Raw genomic sequence first — 25,306 nt, forward strand, 5'->3', positions numbered from 1 at the left:
TTCACTCTTGCCTCCGCCTTTTTAGCCCCAGCGTGGGCCGTTATGAACTTGTCGGTCATCTCTTTGAATGTTTCAATAGAGCGTGCGAGCAGCTGTGAATACCAAGTTAATGCTCCTCCGGTAAGGGTCTTGCCGAACTTTTTCAACAAGATGGAGGAGACTTGTTCTTTGGCGAGATCATTTCCCTTTACCGCAGTGACATCGTGAGTTACATGATCTTCGGGGTCGGTCATACCGTCATAAATTTTCAAATAAGGCGGCATCTTGAACGTCTTGGGTATGGCATGCGGGGCAGCTTCATCACTGTAGGGTTGCTCAATGAACCTACCAGCGTCTCTTTTGGCAAGAGTTTTGGGGCACCCGGTATTTTGTCGACTCTTTCTTAGTGTTCTCTCATTTGATCCCGAAGCATTTTGTTTTCATTTTCCATTTCTTCCATTTTCCTCAGAATGGTCGTGAGGGTGTCGTTACCTGCATTATTAATATTGTGAGTGATACATGTTACTGGAGGGGGAGGGTCGTGATGCTTGGCCGTTGTTGGTGCAATACAAGTCCTTGCATTTCGGTGAGTGCAGTCCTGGTCCGAGAAAATAATGGTACACAATCTCCCATCTATTAAATTAGCAAAACCCTAGTCGACGCTGAGATGAGGTATCCCCACCTCGAAAAACTAGACTTGGAATTGGTCATAGTTTCATGAAAGCTTAAACCCTACTTCCAATGCCATCCAATCTCGGTAGTCACAACTTTCCCCTTGAGAAGTATCTTGCATAAGCCCGAGCTATCGGGAATATTAGCTAAGTGGGCCATAGAATTGAGCGAGCATGATATCACATATCAACCGGGACGGCGATAAAATCACAAGTCTTTGCCGACTTTGTCGCCGACTTCAATGCAAAAATAATGCCCGAAGTCGAAAAAGAAGTCGCACACGCTTCTCCGCGAACACAAGATCTATGGATTTTGTACACCAACGGTGCTTCCAATGCGTTAGGGGCCGGACTGGGACTTGTATTCGAAGTTCTGACAGATGAAGTGGTTCGCGAGTCCATAAGATTCCCGGACATGACTAACAACGAGGCCGAGTATGAGGCTGTGATTGTAGGGTTAAGGCTAGCACTCAAGTACAGGGAGAGGTGGGTCATCCTACCCTGCGACTCTCAACTCATCGCCAACCAAGTCACAGAGACTTTCCAGATCAAAGAGAAAACGTTACAAAAATATTAGGCCGAGATCTGCAAACTACTGCCCGAGTTCGACGAGTGCCAGCTCGACCAAATCCCTCGAGCACAAAATATTGAAGTAGACGTCCTCGGCAAATTAGCGCCAGCAACTAAAAGCATAACCAGAGAAGGAAACGTGGTCACCCTCCTCCACTCATCGATATATCAAATCAAGGTAAGGACTATAAATATAAGCTGGGACTGGCGCAACCGTATTGTTACATACTTGCAGGACGGCGTACTCCCAGATGTTAAAAAGGAAGCCAAGTAGCTCCGAATGCAAGCAGCCAGATAAATCATCATTCACAACGACCTATACAAAAAGGACGTATGGCGCCCCTAGCAAAATTCTTAGGCCCGAATCAGACGCGGCGCATCCTAGAAGAAGTCCACGAAGGCCACTGCAGAGCTCACTCATGCAATCGATCTCTGATTAGATGTCTCATACTGGCACGTTACTACTAGCCTACCATGAAAAAACAGGCCGCAGACTTCGTGAAAAAATGCGAACAATGCCAAAAATACGTCCCAATGATCCATCAAGCGGGAGAGCATCTCCACTCGGTCACCTCCCCTTGGCCTTTAATTAAATGGATAATGGACATCGTCGGCCCCCTCCCTACGTACGATTTCGTTTGGTTTTAACTGACTATTTTTCTAAATGGGTAGAAACAGGAGCATTCGCCCAAATACGCGAACAGGAAGTGATCGCCTTCATATGGAAAAACATTGTATGCCGCTTCGGCCTCCCCAAAGAGATCAATTGCGACAACGGACCCCAATTTACTGGAAAAAAGGTCGCCAAAAGGTCGCCAAAATTTTCGAGAAGTGGCATATCAAAAGAATACTCTCCCCACCATATCACCCCGCGGGCAACGGAAAAGCGGAATCCTCCAATAAATCAATACTGAACATCATGAAAGAAAAATCTTGAGAACGCCAAGGGATTATGGCCGGAGCTATTACCAAAAATATTTTGGGCCTATCGCACTACGCCAAAGACAAGTACATAAGAGACACCCTACTCTTTAGTCTATGGGACTAATGCGGTAATACCAGTCGAAGTCAGAGAGCCCGGTTTGCGATACTCCCGTGAGAACGGGCCGAGGAACGATGAAAGTAGAAGGCAAAAGCTCGACGAAGCCGAAGAACGAAGATATATGGCCTACATAAGGATGGTCGCCCAAAAACAGTAGGCAAAATGCTATTATAACAAAAAAGCCAAGATCAGACCACTCAAAGTCGGGGACTACGTGCTCAAGGCCAAAACACAAGCTAGTAAAGACCCGCGGGAAGGCAAACTAGGGACGAATTGGGACGACCCATACAAAATCATGGCAACAACAAATAAAGGGTCATTTCAACTAGAAATAATGGAAGGAAAACTACTGCCAAACAACTGGAACGTCGCCCACCTCAAGTATTTAACTTTTAAGAAAAAGTGTCCTCCAAGTCGCACTCTTTTTTCCTCACTTGAGTTTTATCATAATTGGGTTTTCTCGAGGATGTTTTTAACGAGGCGACAAGGGGGACCCTTCCAAGTCGAAATGCAAAGAGACAGAGACAGCAGACGGTTAGTTCATTGCCCAACCTCTCAACACGTCTCCAGGTCACCAGGGACTAGATAGACTGGGACTTGAATGCCATCCCTAAAAACATGTAAATTTCTCCAAGTATGAGCAAAACACAAATGTATGAAGTCCGCTCATGTTCTCGCCAGAACAACATTGCCTCAATATCTACCCGGCCCCCGGCCATAATTAAGTAAATCACATTTGACCTCGTTCGAATTAACTTACATTCGACCTCATTCGAATTAACTCGCATTCGATCTCGTTCGAATTAACTTACATTCAACCTCATTCGAATTACATTTGACATCGCTGAACTATCTCGCATTCAACCTCGTTTGAATTAAATTACATTCGAACTCGCTCGAATTATCTCGCATTCAACCTCGTTCGAAATACATTCGACCTTGTTCGAATTAAATTACATTCTACCTCGTTAGAATTAAATTACATTCGACCTCGTTTGAATTAAATTACACTCGACCTCGTTCGAATGACATTCGACCTCGATCGAATTATCTTGCATTCGATCTCGTTCGAATTACATTCGACCTCATTCGAATGGCATTCAACCTCACTCTAGTTATTTCTCATTCGACCTCGTTTGAATTGAATTACATTAGATCTCGTTCGAATTACATTCGAACTCATTTGAATTACATTCGAACTCGCTCGATTATCTCGCATTCGACCTCGTTCGAATTAAATTACATTCGACCTCTTTTGTATGACATTCGACCTCGCTCGGATTATCTCGCATTCGATCTCGTTCGAATTACATTTGAACTCTCTCGAATTATCTCACATTCGATCTCGTTTGAATTACATTCGAACTCGCTAGAATTATCTTGCATTCGATCTCGTTCAAATTACATTCGACCTCGCTCGAATTATCTCGCATTCGATCTCATTCGAATTACATTCGACCTCGCTCGAATTAAATTACATTTGACCTCATTCAAATTAAATTACATTTGACCTCGTTCGAATTGACTCACATTCGACCTCGCTCGAACCAACTCAATACATGTTACGTTCGACCTCATTCGAATTTACACCTGCTAATCCACGACCATGGCCAAAAGTAAATTTTCAGATTAAAATGACATTTCTTACTTCAAATATATTCTTTACAAAGTATAAAACACATGCAAGCAAAAGTATGTACAAGAATTACAAGCAAAAGAAAGAAAAACAACTACGCGTTACCTAACTCAACAACACCATCTTAATCTGTTTCTCCACCTTCACCGTCGGGATAGTCATCGTCGTACCAGGCATCCTGCTCAATCCCTTCCACGTCTTCCTCAGAAGTACCAGCTTGTGGTGTGGCGGGGTCATAGCCACAAGCAAACTGAGCTTCACATGCCTTAGCACATACATTCACGAAGTCGGCTTCCGAAATATCCCTCGTCCCCATCAGATCCCTGAATATGTCCAACTGGACCTTAGCGTGAATCCATTCATCATACAGATCTCGAGGAACATCAAGAAAAGCAGTATAGGAGGAGGACGGCTATGCCAATAATTGTGCCTTCTCGGCCTCGAGGGAAACAACTTGATCACTAAGGTCTGCGGTCTCTTTTTCTAACTCCCCAATCCGCTCTTCTATGAGCCTAGTCGTCTCCATTGCGCAATCTCGTTCAGAATGAATAACACAAATTGCGTCCTCTAAGGCTGCATTTCTACGCGCAGCTGATAACTAGGCCGACTCTGCCTTCTCCAAATCCGCTACCTTCTTGGCGACCTTGCCACTAAAAACGACCGCTCAAAGTTGACACTCCTCCAGCTCGGCACACAGCGAAATTACTTGGGCCTGAAGGTCGGCGCACTAGGCCTCAACCACCCTACTCACCGCGAGTTCCTCTTCTTTATCCTTCAACGCCCTCTCGAGCGCACTACATTTTCCGATGACCTTCACCAATTCGTCATCCTTCTCCTTTAGCTCGCTTCGGAGGGCCCGAAAGTTACCACTACCACTAAGTAGCCGGTATATCTCACGGCGCTTATCACGATATTCACGATATTTCCACTCCATATTTTGGAATATAGCCTTACGCCTTTCCTCTTCGCGGGAAATTTCAATCTCCAAGATCACGATCTAAAAATAAATTCAGAGCGGGTAAGAATAAAGTCCAAATCAACATAAAAACGAATAAGGAAACATAATACCAAACATACCCTAAGAGTAAGGCAGACTTTCCTCTTCGACAAAGTGGAGTCCTTCAGCTTCTCGAGGGTCTTACCCTCCACATCGGAACATAGTGGACCAACAGAAAGGACCACATCCTATGTATCAACTAACAGGTCCCGATCCAAAGGGATCGCAATGGTCCGCGTGCTCCCTTCCAACCTCACCTCAAGCTGTGTAAGTCCTTCCCCCATCATCCTAACTTCGTCAGCGTCCATATCGAAGCTCATCTCATAATCATTTTCGGCAACACTTTTTCCCTTGTTGTCAACCCGAGAGGAAGGCTGCTTGGCGCCGACGACCCTTCAAAACCCATTTCGGCCTCAAGGATAAACGTACATCCCTCGGCCCCTGACTGCGGCGGGATCAAGGACGGCTGCTCGGCATCAACTCTGAGATCTATGGTCGCCGTCTCTCTGATGCTGAAGCAATCCAGAATCGAACTTCCTACACGGACACTTCCTTTGCCGATACTGATAGATCGCCTCTTACGGTGAAGCAGATTATCATCACTCGGCGACGATCCTTCCTCATCGTCCTCGTCAACTAGATGATGTAGAGGCGAAGTTGAAACACCCATCGCAGTAGTCGACGACCGAGTAGGTCTCACTACAGAAATAGGGACAGGAACGGCCTTCCTCTTACGGAATGTTGGAGCAAGAGATTTTCGCCTCTTTGAAGACCCCCCTCCTGCAAAAGTGATTAGAACGGAAACTATCAAACCATGAAGAACACACGACCACAAAGCCAGGACGCCATAAGTAAAAAGTCACTATATGAACGGGCAAACTCACTGGTAACTGAAAGCTTGGGCCCGAACTTCTGGGAAAAGGCCAGCCACCCACGAATCCCTACTGCGTGGGGCAAGACCTGGCTAACCCATTTGTGAATATTCATGACCAAAGGAGGGGGCTCGATCTCGGATGAAGGACAAAAAAATAGAATGGTTAGACTACGACCAAAATGAGCACTTAGTGAAAATACTTACGAGCATAATTCCACGCCTTAGGAAATCCATTTACGTTCGCCACCATATCCTCAATCTTGATAAAGAAGTAATTAAACCAGAATCGACGATTTGCTTTATCGTCCATATTTACTACCAAGCTTTTACCTCCACGGTGACGAAGGTGCAACATCGTCCCTCTATCAAAACTTAGCGTGAAAAAGTGCATCAGGTGGCGAAGAGAGACCCCATGGCCAGCCAATTCCACGTACTTTGTCAGCATGAGGATGAGCTTGTAGATATAAGGAGAAAGTTGAGCCGGGCAGATGCCGTAATAGCGGCAGAACTCTTCTGCCAATGGGTGAATGGGAAAAGAGTAACCCACGTAGAATTGATATGCATAGAACACGCAATATCCAGGGCGATGAATCTGCACCACATCGCGTCCAGCCGGTACCAGATCTATGTGGACTGGAATTTTAAAATTTGCCTTGAAATTAGCAAGGGCAGACACGTCCATATCAGACTCTACGACCAAAGGGTCATCCTCGGGCAGCTTTGAGAAGTCAGTTCTAGCCTTATCGCTACAGGGAATTATTTCCTCCATCGTAGGAAGGCTCTCATCTTCTATAGCAATGGTAGCCCCACCGTCATGGGGAACCATGTGCATTTCCAAATGAGTAGGATTTGATATTCCCCCACAACTGGAAGACACATTAACTATTATTTTTATGAATAGAGGGGGTGTAAACATAGAAGTGTCAAGTAGTAGGAACCACCGAAATCGGTGAAGGCAAGAGTATGAAGTAAGGTCAAGAAAGAAGAGATTCTGATTGAGGAAGAAGAGGATATGGAAATTTGATTTTTAGAAAGCAAAGAATGAACCTAAGGACTGAATATCCCCATTTATAAGAGTTAGGACATCAATTCCAAGGAAGCAAACCGCAGTTGCCCAGCTCAAAAATCGAAGCAACAGAGGCACGGGAAATGATACAGGGTATCGGGAAAACGTGTAATAATGACGCATGACAATATGACGTCACTATGAAACAACATAACCCTAGGATGTGGATCACAAAAGGCCACATTTCCATCCCGTCTGAAGCGTTACTATTCGACCTGCTCAAATAAAACTTCTCAACCATAACAGACAGAGTTCGCTCATTGATGTCGCCCAGGGCCGACATCAATAAGCGAATGGACTAACCGTATAGGTCAAAATCTGCTTTCATTAAAATTTGACATGAAGTGGTATCGTGGAAGGCGATATGGCCGAGGTCAATTAGTAGAAAATGGGGCTCGTAGCCGAAGAGTCAATAACGGTTGAGGTCTAGTAAGAAGAGTTGTCACACCCCAAACCTGAAGAGGCGTGGCCGACATCCGATGCCATACTCGGCTCGAGCGTACCACTCTGTAACTATGAACTGGTAACCCTCAACTTAGGCCGATGAGGCCATATTCTGAATCGTCTGAAAATAACGTCTCTCTTATAACTATACAGGCTAACGAAGCCGCCATGAACATCTACTGATATACAAAATATACAAGACTCGTCTACTAGCCTCTACTGATGGATGTATTGTGATCGGAACAGGGCCTCGACCTACCCATAACATATATACATATATACAGAAGATGTACACAAAACCCTAGACCCGGTAACTCCGAAGGACATGGAGCTTACCGATCAGCCTGAACTCGGGAAACACCTACTGAGGAGGTCTACCTGTTTGTCTATCTGAACCTGCACGCATGAAATGCAGCGTCCCCAGAAAAGGGACGTTAGTACGAAATAATGTACCAAATATGTAAGGCAATAACATAACTAAAAGCTGAAACTGAACTGATAATATAATAATTTAAAGTTACATACCTCGCTCATAAGCGCTCGGCATACTAGGCTCTTTATCTTGGCCGTCCTAGGCTCGCTCATAGACTCACGGCCACAACAGGCTCAGTATATAACTTACCATTTGATCAGAGGTTGCCAAATAGGGGCCTGCCCATCGATTATAGCTCGATGGTGGTGAAAATACTGTAATACCGTATATATATATATATATATATATATATATATATATATATATATATATATATATATATATATATATATATATAACTGGAAGAAAACAATACTTAACCGAATATAAAGTTTCGATAAGGGAGAATACTGTAACTTCTAAAACTAGGATAATGTGAATAAATTCATGAATACGAACTTCTCTTTATGTCTCGTTATCAAACATATGTAGTTATGGGATCATGCTAAAATGAAAGAAAGGTTTAGCCTTAACATACCTTATCACAATCTTCTCTCCAATCGTCAAACAAGCTCAATATGATCTTCTTACGTCTACAATGAGTAACCCGACTTCGTCGTCATCATATAAGCATTGTAACTCTCATATTTCAAAACAAATATTTTACAAGAAAATGGACAGCACCTCCCCTGTTTTTACTACATCCCATAAGCTACTAAATGTCACCAAACAGCCCAAACAACAATAATATAATTCACAATAAGCTTTCTGATTACTTCAACAACAATTTTGAGCGGCAAACTCGATTTATAATTAAAAAAATATAATTTAATCTAATTAATTTTCCATGAATCTTCCTACAACTTGTATAACATCATACTTATTCTTACCATATTATTTTCATCCCAAAACATCATAAGAATAATCTTCAAAAATAGTGCACACGCCTAGCACCTTAACATTTATCGTCAATCTCTTGTTTTTTATATTATCTTCATCAATCCACTGAAATAGCACATAGATAAGCTTAACAACAACAACCATAATATAATCAAACTATTTATAACAATTTCTATCCACAACTAACCATATATATAGCCTCAACACAGCCCACAAAAAAAAGGTAACGATTCCTTATGCTATGTCAATTACTATCTTGAAGATTTTAACTCAAACAACTCAAACAACACCTGATTAACCTTAAGCACAACCAAGAACATGATTTAAATACCTTAGGAAGTAGATAAAACTTGAAATTTCAGCCATAACAACATATATATATAGCCTTAAAACAACCCAACAAAAGATAACAACAACTCTTCCCCTTTCAAGTGTTATCTTGTAATCTTCATCCAATAACTTAACCAACACATAGATAATATTAATCCCAAGAAATAGGGTGTTATACATACCTTAAATAATCTGGAACAACTCTAACCAAAGCTTCCCATATCTTACAACAACCCTTAATCACATCACGACACCATAGAGACTCTCTTCTTCACTTAGGCTAACTTTTGATGTTTGATTATGGTGTATTCCTTTGGAATTTGTTTAGAGCCTTGAGATAACTGTTTGCGAGAGTTTGGAGAGTGTGAGTCTGGAAGGAGGATGAAAAATGAGCAAAGCGCATCCCAAAAACGAGATAAGAATAAGTGAAAGTCGGTCCCCGACCAAGTGGGTCCCATAGGGGCCTCCTACGCAGTCTCGCGAAAACGCAAATATCTCTCTACAATGATGTCGTATTGATGAACGGTTTGAAGCGTTAGAAACTAGACACATGGGTATTTAATTCAATATAAAAATATATCTATAACTCTCTATATATTGGGAGAAAACTGCCTCGCAACCTAGCCTATAAACCTGCGAGTTTCTCCAAAGTGCGGCGACGTGACTTGGCGACCCTACTTTAAAAATTCATATTTATCTACCCCGATATCGTATGAATAAATGGTTTAGACCGTTGGAAACTATGTTCACATACCTTCATTTTTGTATGATATACGTCCCAAAATGATGTTATAAAGCTTACGAATTAATTTTTCAAAACAGCTCATTACAAAGCAAATCTTAGCTCAATTTTTTTGTAACTTAAATCCGACTTTTCCCAAACTTTATATATCATATCCAAACATCATATATTGTCATATCATGATTTTAAACTCATTTAAATCATGATTAGAAAGTCTCATATTCATCTTAACTTACTTAAGACTTCGGTAAACCTTTCTTATCCTTGTAGAAGGATTTCGTCCTTTTTGAGCTTACATAAGATAATCCTATAATGACAGTGATGCCTGAAGTACGGGGTGTAACAACATTTCCCCTTAGAAACATTTTTTCCCGTATTGATAACTCTCAAAGGCTTGCCAAAATAGGACGTAACATCATTAAATCACTTTATATACTTTCAAAGAGGATCTCATTTACAAGCTTACATCAATTGACTTACGACTTTCACGTACCAAAACATGGGGTGTAACATCATTCCCCCATTTGGAACATTCGTCCTCGAATGTTGACTGATGCACTTATAATTCTCATAACCTATAGCTCTTGTTAATACTTTAATATTGTCCTTGCCATCTAGGCAATTATTCTGTGAATAAATTCAAAGACCAGGGCATTTCCCCTATAGGCCTCTTCTCACATCACGACTTGTGATCGGAATTCTTCCAATCTCGTAACTTTGACTACCTTCTATGTTGCAGCCCGTGTGACTCTGTCCTTTTATGTGCAGATCTTCTCTTCTTCTTTTTATCTCCAGCTTTTTGCCAATCTCTTGGCCTCACTTTGTGACATATACAGAACTATGACAAGATGTCCCTCGGGGAATATATAGGTATACTGAAGTTCTTTGCTTGGTACTTTGTCGAATGTACCACTATTGCTATATTTTATTTACTAGCCTTGGTTATATCTCCTTATGGGTTTAGTGCATCTAGGTAGGTCGTACTGTACTATAACACTTACTTAAGCTTATTATTACCGAAGTGTGCTACACAACTCTAGGTTACTCACTGCTTATCCCATATGTATAAATCTAAGTCCTTTAATGCTTCCGTATTACTGTTCATCTAAATAATGGCATTATAACCTCCTCTTATACATTGTCACTAGGTCTCACGTCGCATCGGGGAACATCTGAAGTGATTTTCCTGATCCACCTAGGGGTGATACTATACTTCAATAACCGTATTTCATAGCATCCCGACATGATTCATCTTATATGCGTATTCTAATCCCATGCAATTCAATTCATGAAATCACTTTTCTTAAAATCATTACTCATTCAAAATCCTAAACGTCATCCTCTTATCTATCACCATTACACCCTTATTCTACTACCAGGGCAGTATTTCATCTCTTTTAATTGCTCATATTCTTATACTCCTCTAAGTTCCATTAGACTGTACCGATGTCACGACCCAAAATCCTTTAAGGTCGTAATAGCGCCTGACACCGCTGTCAGGCAAACCAACAATACATACTTAGCTTAATTACCCATTTTAGTATTTTTGAAAATCAAAACTTCTTCGATGAACTAATAAAGATAAAACTCATAGAGTAAATGATACTACATTTCTAAACAGTTCACAACCATTCCCAAAACTCAGTTTCACAAAGTGCATGAGCTTTCACTATGGAATTTAGAATAAAATACAACATTTGTCCAGAATACCAATTAGACAGGAAAATATAACAACTCTGAAGGAGACTCTGTTGGCTGCGGATCGTAATACAGAATGCAGCTCACCTATGTCCCCACTATTATTAACCACACCTTTGCGCCCACAAGGCCGCTAGACATATATGTACCTGCACAATAAAATATGCAGCAAGTGCAGCATGAGTACGAAAATAACGTGTACCCAATAAGTATCAAGCCTAATCTCGAAGAGGTAGAGACGAGATAGCCGACTTTGACACTCACTACGGGTCAATAATATTAAATAATAATGAAAATAGAAATATTTATATCAACGTAATTCACAGAGTTAACAATAATTTTATTGAACCAGTAGAAGTAATTAAATTCCTTCAATTCCAATAAATTTCCAATTTATCAATTAGCCTCATTCACAGGAATAAACATAATTTCCTTAACAAGCAGAGATAATTAATTTTTTCAATTTCCAATAATTTCCAATTTATCAATTAAATTCCTTCAAATGCAATAATTTCCAATCTATTAATTAAATCCTTCAATTTCAATAAAAATTCCAATTTATCAAATAGCTTTACAAGTTGCAATAAACTGTCCAAGTATCGTGTAATTAGTATTATTATTAAGCATGATTTCTGCTGAGGTCGTACGGCCCGATCTAGCGTTTCGTGTACACTGCCGAGGGACGTGCGCCACGATTCATAGATGCATCTATCCTGCCGAGGCGTTTGGCCCGCTCCACAAGAAAGAAGGACATTTTCTTATGTACCTCCGAAATAAGAGTATTTATTGTAAGATAAATTCGGGAGGATGAACAATTTCTCTTAGCAATTAGTTAATTTAAAAAGAAAATCAAGCATATGAGATTTCTATCCTTTAATATCTTTATCTAACAATTCACAATATATATATATATATACCAAATAATATTAATTAAACAAAGAATACAATTTACACAAATAATTCATGCTTTGAGTCTTAAACTACCCGGACTTTAGCATTAATAGTAGCTACACATGGACTCTCGTCACCTCGTGCGTACGTAGCCCCCGCAATTAGCAACAATTATTCAATTTAATCCCTATGAGATAATTTTCCCCTCACAAGATTAGACAAGAGATTTATCTCAACTTGCTCTAATTTAATTCACTGCTAGGCCTTTTCCTCGATTATCCAACTATGTATGGCTCGAATCTAGCCAAAATAATTCGATACAATCACTAAAAATTATAGGAATCAGTTTCATAAGAAAATACTGCATTTTTCAATAAAAATTCGAAATTGATTCAAAACTCGTCCGTAGGGCCCACGTCTCGGAATCCGGCGAAAGTTACGAAATATGAACGCCCACTCAACCACGAGTCTACCCATACCAAAATCACTAAATTCCGGTAACAATTCAGCCCTCAAATCTATCCAAGAGGGTTTTCAAACTTTTTCCAACTTAATTCACCAATTAAATGATAACAACAGTGTTGGATTCAGGTAATTTAACCAATATTGAGTTACGAACACTTACCCCGTTGTTTTCTTTGAAAATCTCCCAAATTTCGTCCAAATCCGAGCTCCAAATCGTTAAAAATGGAAAATGGGACGAAGTCCCATTTTCAGAACTTAAACTCTCTGCCCAGTGATTTCTTCTACGCGGTCGCGGACTTCCTCACGCGATCACATAGCAAAAAATTTTCTGCCCAAAATATAACCCTACGCGGTCGCATAAAGTCCCACGCGATCGCGAAGCACTGATTCCGCAAACCTACGTGATCGCGAAGCATTAAGCGTGTGGCCCAGCTCCTCCCCAATTTCCCCTACACGATCGCAAACAACGACACGTGATCCCGATGCACAAGCTGGCCTACATGCCCACGCGATTGCCGAGAACAAATTCCAACTGCCCAAATTACTCTACGTGATCGCAGACCAACTTACGCGATCGCGTATAAGAAAATCATAAGAACATTTCCAGTAGATATCAGCAGTTTTTCGATGGCCAAAAGTGATCTGTTAGTCGTTCGAAACTCACCCGAGCCCCTAGGGACCTCAACCAAATATACCAACAAGTCCCAATATATCATAAGAACTTAGTCGAACCTTAAATCACATCAAACAACGCTAAAATCACGAATTATCCTCCATTTCAAGCTTAATGAAACTTAAGATTTCCAGCTTCTACATTCGGTACCGAAACCTATCAAATCAAGTCCGATTGACCTAAAATTTTGCACTTAAGTCATAAATGACATAAAGGAGCTAAGAAAATTTTCGAAACTGGATTCCGACCCCGATATCAAAAAGTCAACTCCCCGGTCAATCTTTCAAACTTAAATTCTTGTTTTAGTCATTTCAAGCCTAATTTAACTACGGACTTCCAAATAAAAATCCGAACACGCTCCTAAGTCCAAAATCACCATATGGAGCTATTGGAACCGTCAAATCCCGATTCCGGGGTCGTTTTCTCAAAAATGTTGACCGAAGTCAAACTTGGCCTTTTAAGGCTAACTTAAGGAACCAAGTGTTCTGATTCCAACCCGAACACTTCCAAATCCCGAACCAACCATCCTCGCAAGTCATTAATCATTAAAAGCACATACGAGAAGTCTTATTTAGGGAAACGAGATTCTAATAGTCAAAACGACTGGGTGGGCCGTTACATTCTCTCCCACTTAATTATATGTTCGTCCTCGAACGTGCTAAGGACTGTTACAGAGTTGTCCAAAATCACAGTTTAACACTTCGAGCACCTACCCGTGCTACCATACCCAATTGAGCATATTAGCTCAAGCCAATCTGGATATTCTCCCCTTTATTTAGGCGATTAAGCCTTAGAGCCCAATTCTAACATCCAGACTTCTCCACCATGCCTGTTTTCAACCTACGAACACCGTATCAATCACTAAACGATGCACCAATACAGGGTTACATACCTTGGTTGAATTTAGACCATGCACAGCACCATTCACATGACCATGATAACATCCTCCGATAACAATAGCCGAAATTCCACGAATCTGATGCTCACAACACACCTCATGATACATATAATTCCTATTCCAACTCTTGAAATGCTTCCACGATGGAAGAAATGTGTAGAAATTCATAACCAATTCCGGAGTCAACAAATTATTGAGTTTCTCCTTGTGACAAGAACAATTGCCTAATTATGGACCAAATAATACTATTTTCTCTATATTATACTTCATATAATCCGATCGCACTGATCCCGGATCCAATAATCTCGTCTCACCCAGTATAAGCTGCTCAGGCAATAAGCCACCTCATACACGATCAAAAAGCCTCATATGATGCCACAATGAGCTAATAAGCTACGGATTCGATTGCAATGCATAAAGAAAATGAACTCTGGAAATTATTACTCAACCTACGTGACTAATTAGACAATTAAAACGTGTCATGAACCTTCCTCAGAAAATGGAACACAAAACACACAAAATAAAATATAGGGAACTGTACTCAATATCACATTGTTGCGGCGTGCAACCCGATCCAAACAACATACCCGTGGCGGCGTGTCACCCGATCTGCACAAAAAGAATCTATAAGGAAATATTTATCGAGCTAGAATGCTCATTACTACAAAATATCCGAATATTGGAAACAAGCACGCTAAGTGCATAATACCATCCCTGGAAGGACCGACAATGCCATACGCTACAAAACTCAAGCACAACTAAGGTGTGATATATGATCTGAATCTTGAGAGCCATCCTGCTCACATAACACCATCGCTACGCGGAACCTCAACACATAAGAAATTTATCAAGCCGCTTCACAACTCACACGGCATAATATAGTATTACATGAAATAACTGACGACGAAACAACATCCAACGTCTGAATACTCCTTCATACGGAGCGCTTATGCTAAAATGAACACATCGAGCATGATATAGATCCCATATTCATATTTAAATCCATCCACATACCTCAAGCCGATTCTGATCGCACCGTACTAGGATAATAACCTTTCAAGGATCCATAATAACCCTTTTTCCCATAACACACATGAACAATCATCATAACCGGAACAAACTTCCACATTCCACAACCAAATGAACCGAGCGCCCTCCAGGCATAAATTCTCGAATCAACAATATTACCACAATCTTCATACTTGGTTTCAATCTTCTCTCAATCAAGTGACTACATGCCACTCTTACACAATCTTTCTGTGACACACGCTCCCACGACTTTCCGCACCAGGTAACAAATCTGCACATCCATGCTACCGGTTACTCTAATGTTGTAAAGCATATCAAGAATCCACAAATCAATACACAAGGTCTCTTACACATGACATCGACCTTAGGTTATGCCAAAAACAATACCATCTTACTTTACACATCTAAATCCTTTTCCTGCTCATCTGAGCTCATGACATCCTTGTCAATACCGAACCAAAATCTTGAATCCTCAACTTTTGAATTACATGCTACTTAGTGCACTTAATCACGCAAATGCGCAGGAGTACAATAATTTCATCATACCTCTCGAACCACTAATAATGTAAACACTTCATCATATAGAACCCTTCTACTTAACTCATTTCAAGAGAACCATTGCAACACGTGACAAAATTCCCATATCCGTAGAAAATATCGGCCTCAAGTAGTGGTCTAAACCATCATAACTCTTCTCGGATCCCTCTACATATAACATTCCATAATACTTGAATTCCTCCAAATAAAATCAATTAAGGCGGCCGTCAAGCCTCGCACGTACTTCGACAAATCACATGCATAACTCGATGCGTTGAAGGAACTGATCATTGCCACCATCATGCCGGTTCCACCATTGTTAACCGACCCGTTTTGTGTTTCTCAATTTATTCTCAACTTGTCTTAGAAATAATAATAGCTCCATTCATTACATTACAAACTCAAATACGCACTCATTCCGAGTGACCTTATTTCACGAAATCACACTATTTCCAAACCCGCGAATCATCTCATACCCCTCCTTGTGCGCACTTTTACATCTTTAACTGGTACACCCATTCTGATACTTCTCTTATGAATCCGAAGTTATTTTCTTCCATTTCTCTAAAGCTACACCACAACCTGAAGATAACGCAGAGTACTCCAAGCCCCGTTTCATAATCTGCTACAAAAACTCGATACTCAACCATACTACAGACTAGAGATCCTTAGGCATCTCACTTTAACCTTTTGAACCTACTAAGACCGTTATTAAGAGTCACTTGCACTGACTTGTTCCCAAACATGATCAACTTCAAGACCCTGCTAGCACATGGACACTTTCTCAAGGAAATACCCGACTGTCTCACTTTCCCTATGCATTAAATCTACCCGAAGCATAAACCCTGAGTCTTCCCAAAGCACGAACATGAATCGCTAAGGCCAAATATGGCACACATTCCTCAAATCCTTTGCTCATATTACCGCCGATGTTTTCTTTTCTTAGTAATGATGACCCACCAATACACCGATAACCAGAAACCGCACAAGTTGACACTACGTAATCCAATCATAGACGGTGGGGCTCTCCCACTTATCTTGAAGCTACATCTACAAAATTCTGGAATCCACCGAGATTCTTTCTTCATTGTTGACATGATCCTGCACACGCAACTCGCCAAATTTTCTCGAAATCCTTCTATTAACCTTTAATAAACACTCCGAACCACTAGCCACATTTACATATTAAATCTTTTACTGGGTAGCCAGTATAATTCTTCGCATACGCTTCGTCAACCCCACGCGACTGCTAACCTGCTCATAGGAGATAACCCACTTGTGTAAATTACATGCCGACATATTCCAACGTCGCTACACTGGGTGCAATCACTACGAAATCAGTAGATCATCCTGAGTCCGAGCTCATTCACCAGTTGCACCAGTTCGTTTACTCCTCATGGACGTCAACTAGAGGTGCGATAATACATTCCAATCCAAAGTCATGTTGTATCCTTCTTCATATCAAGCAACTCCCTCCTATTGTATCCAATCTTCCTCAATATAGTAGCTAATATTACAACTTAAGGCCGTAGACCTAGTCACTATCCATTCTACATCCCAAATCACTCCAAACTTTCCTCAAAATGTGTAATCATCCTACCACGTAACCCATGTGCTACCTTGCAACTCTCCCACTTTGGTCAACCATTTCCTTTAAGGAACTACTCGACTTATGTTTTCTTACACTTGGCCTTTTCAGAACCTAACCACCGCAAGGCACCTTCCACATGTCCTTCCTCATCCATCGCTGCCCAGTTGTTGCCTTAACTCAAAATTCGTCTCTGTAGCACTTGAACCAATAGGTCATTACCAGCTTTAAACCTTTTCGAGAATCATCCTTCTCGAGCCATCAATGCTAGAAATGCTGCTTCGATCCTGAATCACTGCACACCACAATCTCTAACGACTATTTCTCTTATAAAAATTACTAACACCCCGCCGTGAAGGTGAGTTGAATAAGACCATAACACCGGTGAACCTTATCACATTTAACAAGGGGATGACACCACATCACAATTGAGAACTCTATCACGTTCGAAAATATCAAGCTTCGTTACTCCATCAACCCCAAACCTGAACATTCATAGTATGATCGCCTTTTCTCTGCTAGAAATAAAACATGGAACCTCTGAATCATGTACTCAATAACCTTCTTTCAAGTCGTTTACTACCCTGACACATAGACATGTATTTTACTATTTCATAAACACTGTGCGATAATAACGCACTAATCGTCATAACAATCAATGCCAGATCTCAAAACCTTAGGTAGTACTGATACTTAATATGAAATGATAGAGCGGCCTTCCGCAAGGCGACGCCAATAGCCCAAGGGAGAAGCATCCTGCACTACATCTGTAGTACTATTAAAAATTTCCTCGATCCCCAATTTATAACAAGCGCTTCACGTCGCATAAGATTGAATAGGAAGGAAATGAAGGCACAAGCCTCAAAGGAATCAAATCGCACAGTGAGGAATCAAAAAGGGAAGTATTCCTAACAGCCCTATAGCCTCTCAACGATAAGCACAGACATCTCTGTACCAATCCGCAAGACTCTACTAGACTTGCTCATGACTCGTGAGACCTAAGTGAACCTAGTGCTCTGATACCATGTTGTCACGACCCAAAATCCTTTAAGGTCGTGATGGCGCCTGACACCATTGTCAGACAAGCTAACAATACATACTTAGCTTAATTGCCCATTTTAGTATATTTGAAAATCAAAACTTCTTCGATGATATAATAAAGATAAAACTCATAGAGTAAATAATAAATAATTTTAGTGCATTCCCAACCATAATAAATAATTTCTAAACAGTTCACAACCATTCCCAAAACCCAGTTTCACAAGTGCATGAGCTTTCACTGTGGAATTTAGAATAAAATACAATATTTGTCCAGAATACCAATTAGATAGGAAAATATAACAACTCTGAAGGAGACTCTGTTGGCTGCGGATCGTAATACAGAATGCACCTCACCTATGTCCCCACTATTATTAACCACACCTTTGCGCCCACAAGGCCGCTAGACATATATGTACCTGCACAATAAAATATGCAGCAAGTGAAACATGAGTACGAAAACGTGTACCCAATAAGTATCAAGCCTAATCTCGAAGAGGTAGAGACGAGATGGCCGACTTTGACACTCACTACGGGTCAATAATATTAAATAGTCATAAAAATAGAAATATTTATATCAACGTAATTCACAGAGTTAACAATAATTTTATTGAACCAGTAGAAGTAATTAAATTCCTTCAATTCCAATAAATTTCTAATTTATCAATTAGCCTCAGTCACAGGAATAACCATAATTTCCTTAACAAGCAGAGATAATTAATTCTTTCAATTTTCAATAGTTTCCAATTTATCAATTAAATTCCTTCAAATGCAACAATTTCCAATCTATTAATTAAATCCTTCAATTTTAATAAAAATTCCAATTTATCAATTAGCTTTACAAGCTGCAATAAACTGTCCAAGTATCGTGTAATTATTATTATTATTAAGCACGATTTCTGTCAAGGTCGTACGGCTCGATCCAGAGTTTCGTGTACACTGCCGAGGGTTGTGCGGCACAATCCATATATGCATCTCTCATGCCGAGGCGTTCGGCCCGCTCCACAAAAAAAGAAGATATTTTTTTATGCACCTCCGGAATAAGAGTATTTATTGTAAGATAAATTCGGGAGGATGAACAATTTCTCTTAGCAATTAGTTAATTTAAAAATAAAATCAAGCATATGAGATTTCCATCCTTTAATATCTTTATCTAACAATCCACAATATATATATATATACCAAATAATATTAATTAAACAAAGAATACAATTTACACAAGTAATTCATGCTTTGAGTCCTAAACTACCCGGACTTTAGCATTAATAGTAGCTACGCACGGACTCTCGCACCTCGTGCGAACGTAGCCCCCACAATTAGCAACAATTATTCAATTTAATTCCTATGGGGTAATTTCCCCCTCATAAGATTAGACAAGAGACTTACCTCAACTTGCTCCAATTTAATCCACTGGTAGGCCTTTTCCTCGATTATCCAACTTTGTATGGCTCGAATCTAGCCGAAATAATTCAATACAGTCACTAAAAATTACACGAATCAATTTCATTAGAAAATACTATATTTTTCAATAAAAATCCAAAATTGATTCAAAAATCGTTTGTGAGGCCCACGTCTCGAAATTCGGCAAAAGTTACGAAATATGAACGTCCAGTCAACCACGAGTCTACCCATACCAAAACCACTAAATTCCGATAACAATGCAGCCCTCAAATCCTCAAATCTATCCAAGAGGGTTTTCAAACTTTTTCCAACTTAATTCACCAATTAAATGATAAAAATAGTGATGGATTCGGGTAATTTAACCAATATTGAGTTAAGAACACTTATCCCGTTGTTTTCTCCTAAAATCATCTAAATCCGAGCTCCAAATCGTTAAAAATGGAAAATGGGATGAAGTCCCATTTTCAGAACTTAAACTCTCTGCCCAGTGATATTTTTTACGCGATCACGGACTTCCTCACGCGATCGCGGAGCACAAATTTTTCTACCCAGAAAATAACCCTACGCGATCGCCTAAAGTCCCACGTGATCGCGAAGCACTGATTCTGCAAACCTACGCAATCGTGAACCTCCTCACGCGATAGCGATGCATTAAGCGCGTAGCCCAGCTCCTCCCAAGTTTCCCCTACGCAATCGCAAACAACGACACGCGATCGTGATGCACAAGCTGGTCTAACCTATGCGATCGCGGACATGCCCTCGCGATCGCAGAGAACAAATTCCATCTGCCCAAATTACTCTACATGATCGCATACCAACTTACGCGATCGCGTATAAGAATATCAGAATAATATTTCCCGCAGATATCAGCAGTCTTTTGAAGGCAAAAAGTGATCCGTTAGTCGTCCGAAACTCACCCGAACCCCTCAGGACCTCAACCAAATATATCAACAAGTTCCAATACATCATACGAACTTAGTCGAACCTCAAATCACATCAAACAACGCTAAAATCATGAATTATCACCCATTTCAAGCTTAATGAAATATAAGATTTCCAACTTCTACATTCGGTACCGAAACCTATCAAATCAAGGCCGATTGACCTCAAATTTTGCACACAAGTCATAAATGACATAATGGAGCTATGAAAATTTTCAGAACTGGATTCTGACCCCGATATCAAAAAGTCAACTCCCCGGTCAAACTTCCAAACTTAAATTCTTGTTTTAGTCATTTCAAGCCTAATTTAACTACGGACTTCCAACTAAAATTCCGAACGTGCTCCTAAGTCCAAAATTACCATACGGAGCTATTGGAACCATCAAATCCTGATTTCGGGGTTGTTTTCTCAAAAATATTGACCGAAGTCAAACTTGGCCTTTTAAGGCTAACTTAAGGAACCAAGTGTTCCGAATCCAACCCGAACACTTCTAAATCCTGAACCAACCATCCCTGCAAGTCATAAATCATTAAAAGCACATACGGAAAGTCTTATTTAGGGAAATATAGTTCTAACAGTCAAAATGATCGGTTGGGTCATTACAACCGAGCTTTCTATAACTTATGAAAACCATCAACTCTCTTATTTTGATAGGCTTAATCTCGAGGCCTTACCTGTTCTCGTCACCTTCTCACTCACATTTTCATAACCTTACTCTTGTCTACCTAAAACCTTGTCGCTCTATCATACTTTAGCTTGCGACCTACATGTATCTATTTATACTACTCACAATCTTCCTTTAAATTGCTAGCACCATAGATTTCCTTTCGTGCCTTCTTAATTGTCTTTAAATGTAATCAATTACTTTTCCTGGTCGTTCTGCTACTTGTTGTATGAACACTTAGCTTATCTTATTGCCCACAAATACAGGAGTTTCCTGTAACTCATATGATCTCAAATATCACCTTTGATTTTTACTTCTCGTTTATTAGCCACGATGGTGGCACTTTCTTATGGAGTGTATACTATATTGTAGTGGGACTGTTGTTACAAGACCATTTCTTCTTTGTGTCACTATGCTTAAGTTGAAGCCTTCTTCCTTATTTTCTCAGTTAGTCTTTCGGGGTAGTACATAGTGGAGACCCTCTGACTCCTGTAAAACTACAAGCTTATTACATCGCATACCCGAAGGAATCTTTGATGTTCTTACTCGCCTATAATTATCCTTAGTTACATACCTCAGCGCCCTTGTGCTCGTAAGGTTGCTTCTGAACTGAATTTTTGAATGTCTCCCCAGTGGCACTCTCTTTTATTGCTAGAACACTTATACAGTACCATTAACTACCCTAACTCCAATCTAAGAATTTTTCAAAAATTGCGATCTTGTATCTGCGAGACTGGATTACCTATGTTGGGGTTCACTATGTTTATCTTTCACTATCTGTTGATTTATTTGTATCCTTTTGTGTAGCCATAACTAGACTCTTCCTGAATTCACTATAGACTACTCGTTGATCCATTCTCGTATCTATATTCTACGTAACCCCTTTTGGGTTATGTCCTTTGTCTTAACTTACCTCTCGTACTTTCACCTTATGTATCGAGTGTTCATTCCCACTTATTTATCAGTATCATCTGGTACGGAACCCTTATTGCCTCTCCACAGCATCATGTTTGCATAATGTTCTGGAGTCGTATCATATTTGTAGAATCTGAATAAATGCAATCGCATTCCTTTCACCCTTTTACCTCATTCTTTCTTTACTATTCCATAGTTACCTTTTCATCTTTGGAGTCTTTTCACACATTTATTGATATCGTCCTTGCGGTAACCCTTATGTACCAAGGATAACTAAAGTTCGTACGCACGAGGGTGACACTTAGTGTAACTGGCACACTTAGTCCCTTAAGCTTAACTCTGCTCACCGTGCATGCTTTAGGGAAACGTCTTCCTGAATGAACTTTAAAGGCTATTCTCACGATGCCGACTATTATAAAATCCTTCAGTACTTTATTCATATTCATTTTATCTTGTTCACCCGCCCATACTGATTTCTATTACTCTAGGGGTCTAACTTTTCCTTCTGGTAATAACGTTGGAGTCACCAACTCATTTCTCGAAATAGGGATATGACTTTATGGCTTATACTCTTTTATTGTTTCAAGGCATGTCTCCTATTGTCTTTTCCTTCACTTGACTATAGACTTTGTCATCGTGTTATATTTTGATTTACCGTTATCACCCATATATCACATCTTACTCGTGATGCTTCATTTACTCTCTTCTTATTCTCCGAATAGTATTTTTGTCTTTCACTTTATTCTAAAATTTCAACAAAACGTTTTTTCACTTTTAGCTCCCCTTGCTTCATCTTACTGGCTCTTTGAAATGTCTAACATTCTCCTCTTATTTTTACTCAGGGTTGGAGTCATACTAAGGTAAATATTTATCCCTTTTAGGATTCTACTGCCTATCTTCTGAAATGTCTGAAAATTCTAATATTCATATCTGACTGTACTATTCTAGAGTTCACTATCTAGGTGTCTCACAAGGAGATCTATTACAATATTTGCACTATCTTCGGAAATGTTAGCTAATGATAGCAATCCATCCACTATTATTGGGTTACTCTAACCCCAGCTGGATCCTGATATCCTATCCTTCTCTTAAACTATATATGTTGGGTCCCATAAGGCATAATTAAGATGAGTGTGGCCAATTGTATATAACTCTATTACTGTTGAAAGTAACTCATAATGCTTGTATTTCTCTGTCTGATTTGCAAATACTGATAATCTTCATTAACTAGGTACCTCGTGCCCTTCTTCATCTTGCTTCTTTTACTTGCCAGAATGTGTATCTACCTTCTCATTCCCTTATTTCTTTTGACCATATAGGTGGAATGATACTCTTGCCTTAGGTCTCCTTATCAAGAAGCTTACACATCTTAGTCCACACATGATCTTCTTAAGACCTCACATTTACTCATCATAAGCATAATGCAAAATTGAGTTCCTATGACTCAACTCTTCCACAACTACATTCAATCTCTTGCCAACTGTCTTTCTGGATGTAGGTATCGTTGTATTATAAATAAAATAAAATTTAGGAGTTTGAATTCTTACAACTGAGCTCTACCACACGATCTAGAGTAATAAGAAAAAAGTGACAGTCCTAAATGCCATGTAGCCTCATGCTTATAAGTGTGGTGCACAACACACCCATAAACAAAACTCTACTAGACACGGCTTATAGATTCCCTAGGACAGAACTGGTCTGATACAGAGTTTGTCACGCCCCAAACCTGAAGAGGCGTGGCCAGCACCCGGTGCCATACTCGGCCCGAGCGTACCACTCTGTAACTGTGAACTGGTAACCCTCAACTTCAACCGATGAGGTCATATTCTGAATCGTCTAAAAATAACATCTCTCTTATCTGTGGGGTAAACATACATAAAAGCTGATATATATAACTCTGCAGGAAGACGAAGCCGCCATGAACATCTACTCATATACAAAATATACAAGACTCGTCTACAAGCCTCTACTGATGGATGTATTATGATCGGAACAGGGCCCTGACCTACCCATAACATATATACATACAGAAGATGTACACAAAACCCTAGACCCGACAACTCCGAAGGACGTGGAGCTTACTGATCAGGCTGAACTCGGGAAACACCTACTGAGGAGGTCTACATGTTTGTCTATCTGAACTAGCACACATGAAATGCAGCATCCCCAGAAAAAAGACGTCTGTACGAAATAATGTACTGAGTATATAAGGCAATAACATAATTGAAAGTTGAACTCAATTGATAATATAATAGCTGAAAGTAACTGGGAGTCAAAGATGATCTGGAGATATACTTACCTGTTGATACTAACTCAACTCCTTTAATATAGTAAGTAAAATAAATGTTCGGCCCTATAAGGCTCGGTACGTGTAACTGCTCGACCATAGTAGGCTCGCTCATAGGCGCTCGGCCACACTAGGCTCTGTATTTCGGTCATCCTAGCCTCGCTCATAGGCGCTCGGCCACAGTAGGCTCGGTATATAACTTACCATATGATTAGAGGTTGCCCAATAAGGGCCTGCCCATCGATTATAGCTTGATGGTGGTGAAAATACTGTAATACTTTATATATATATATATATATATATATATATATATATATATATATATATATATATATGAGAGAGAGAGAGAGAGAGAGAGAGAGAGAGAGAGGCCCTCTACTCTTTTCACTGGAAGAAAATAATACTTAACTGAATATAAAGTCTCGATAAGGGAGAATACTGTAACTTCTCAAACTAGGATAATGTGAATAAATTCATGAATACGAACTTCTCTTTATGTCTCGTTATCAAACATATGTAGTTACGGGATCATGCCAAAATGAAGGAAAGGCTTAGCCTTAACATACCTTATCACAATCTTCTCTCCAATCGTCAAACAAGCTCAATATAATCTTCTT

Source organism: Nicotiana tomentosiformis, chromosome 12, assembly GCF_000390325.3.
Source record: "Nicotiana tomentosiformis chromosome 12, ASM39032v3, whole genome shotgun sequence".
Classification (NCBI taxonomy): Eukaryota; Viridiplantae; Streptophyta; class Magnoliopsida; order Solanales; family Solanaceae; genus Nicotiana; species Nicotiana tomentosiformis.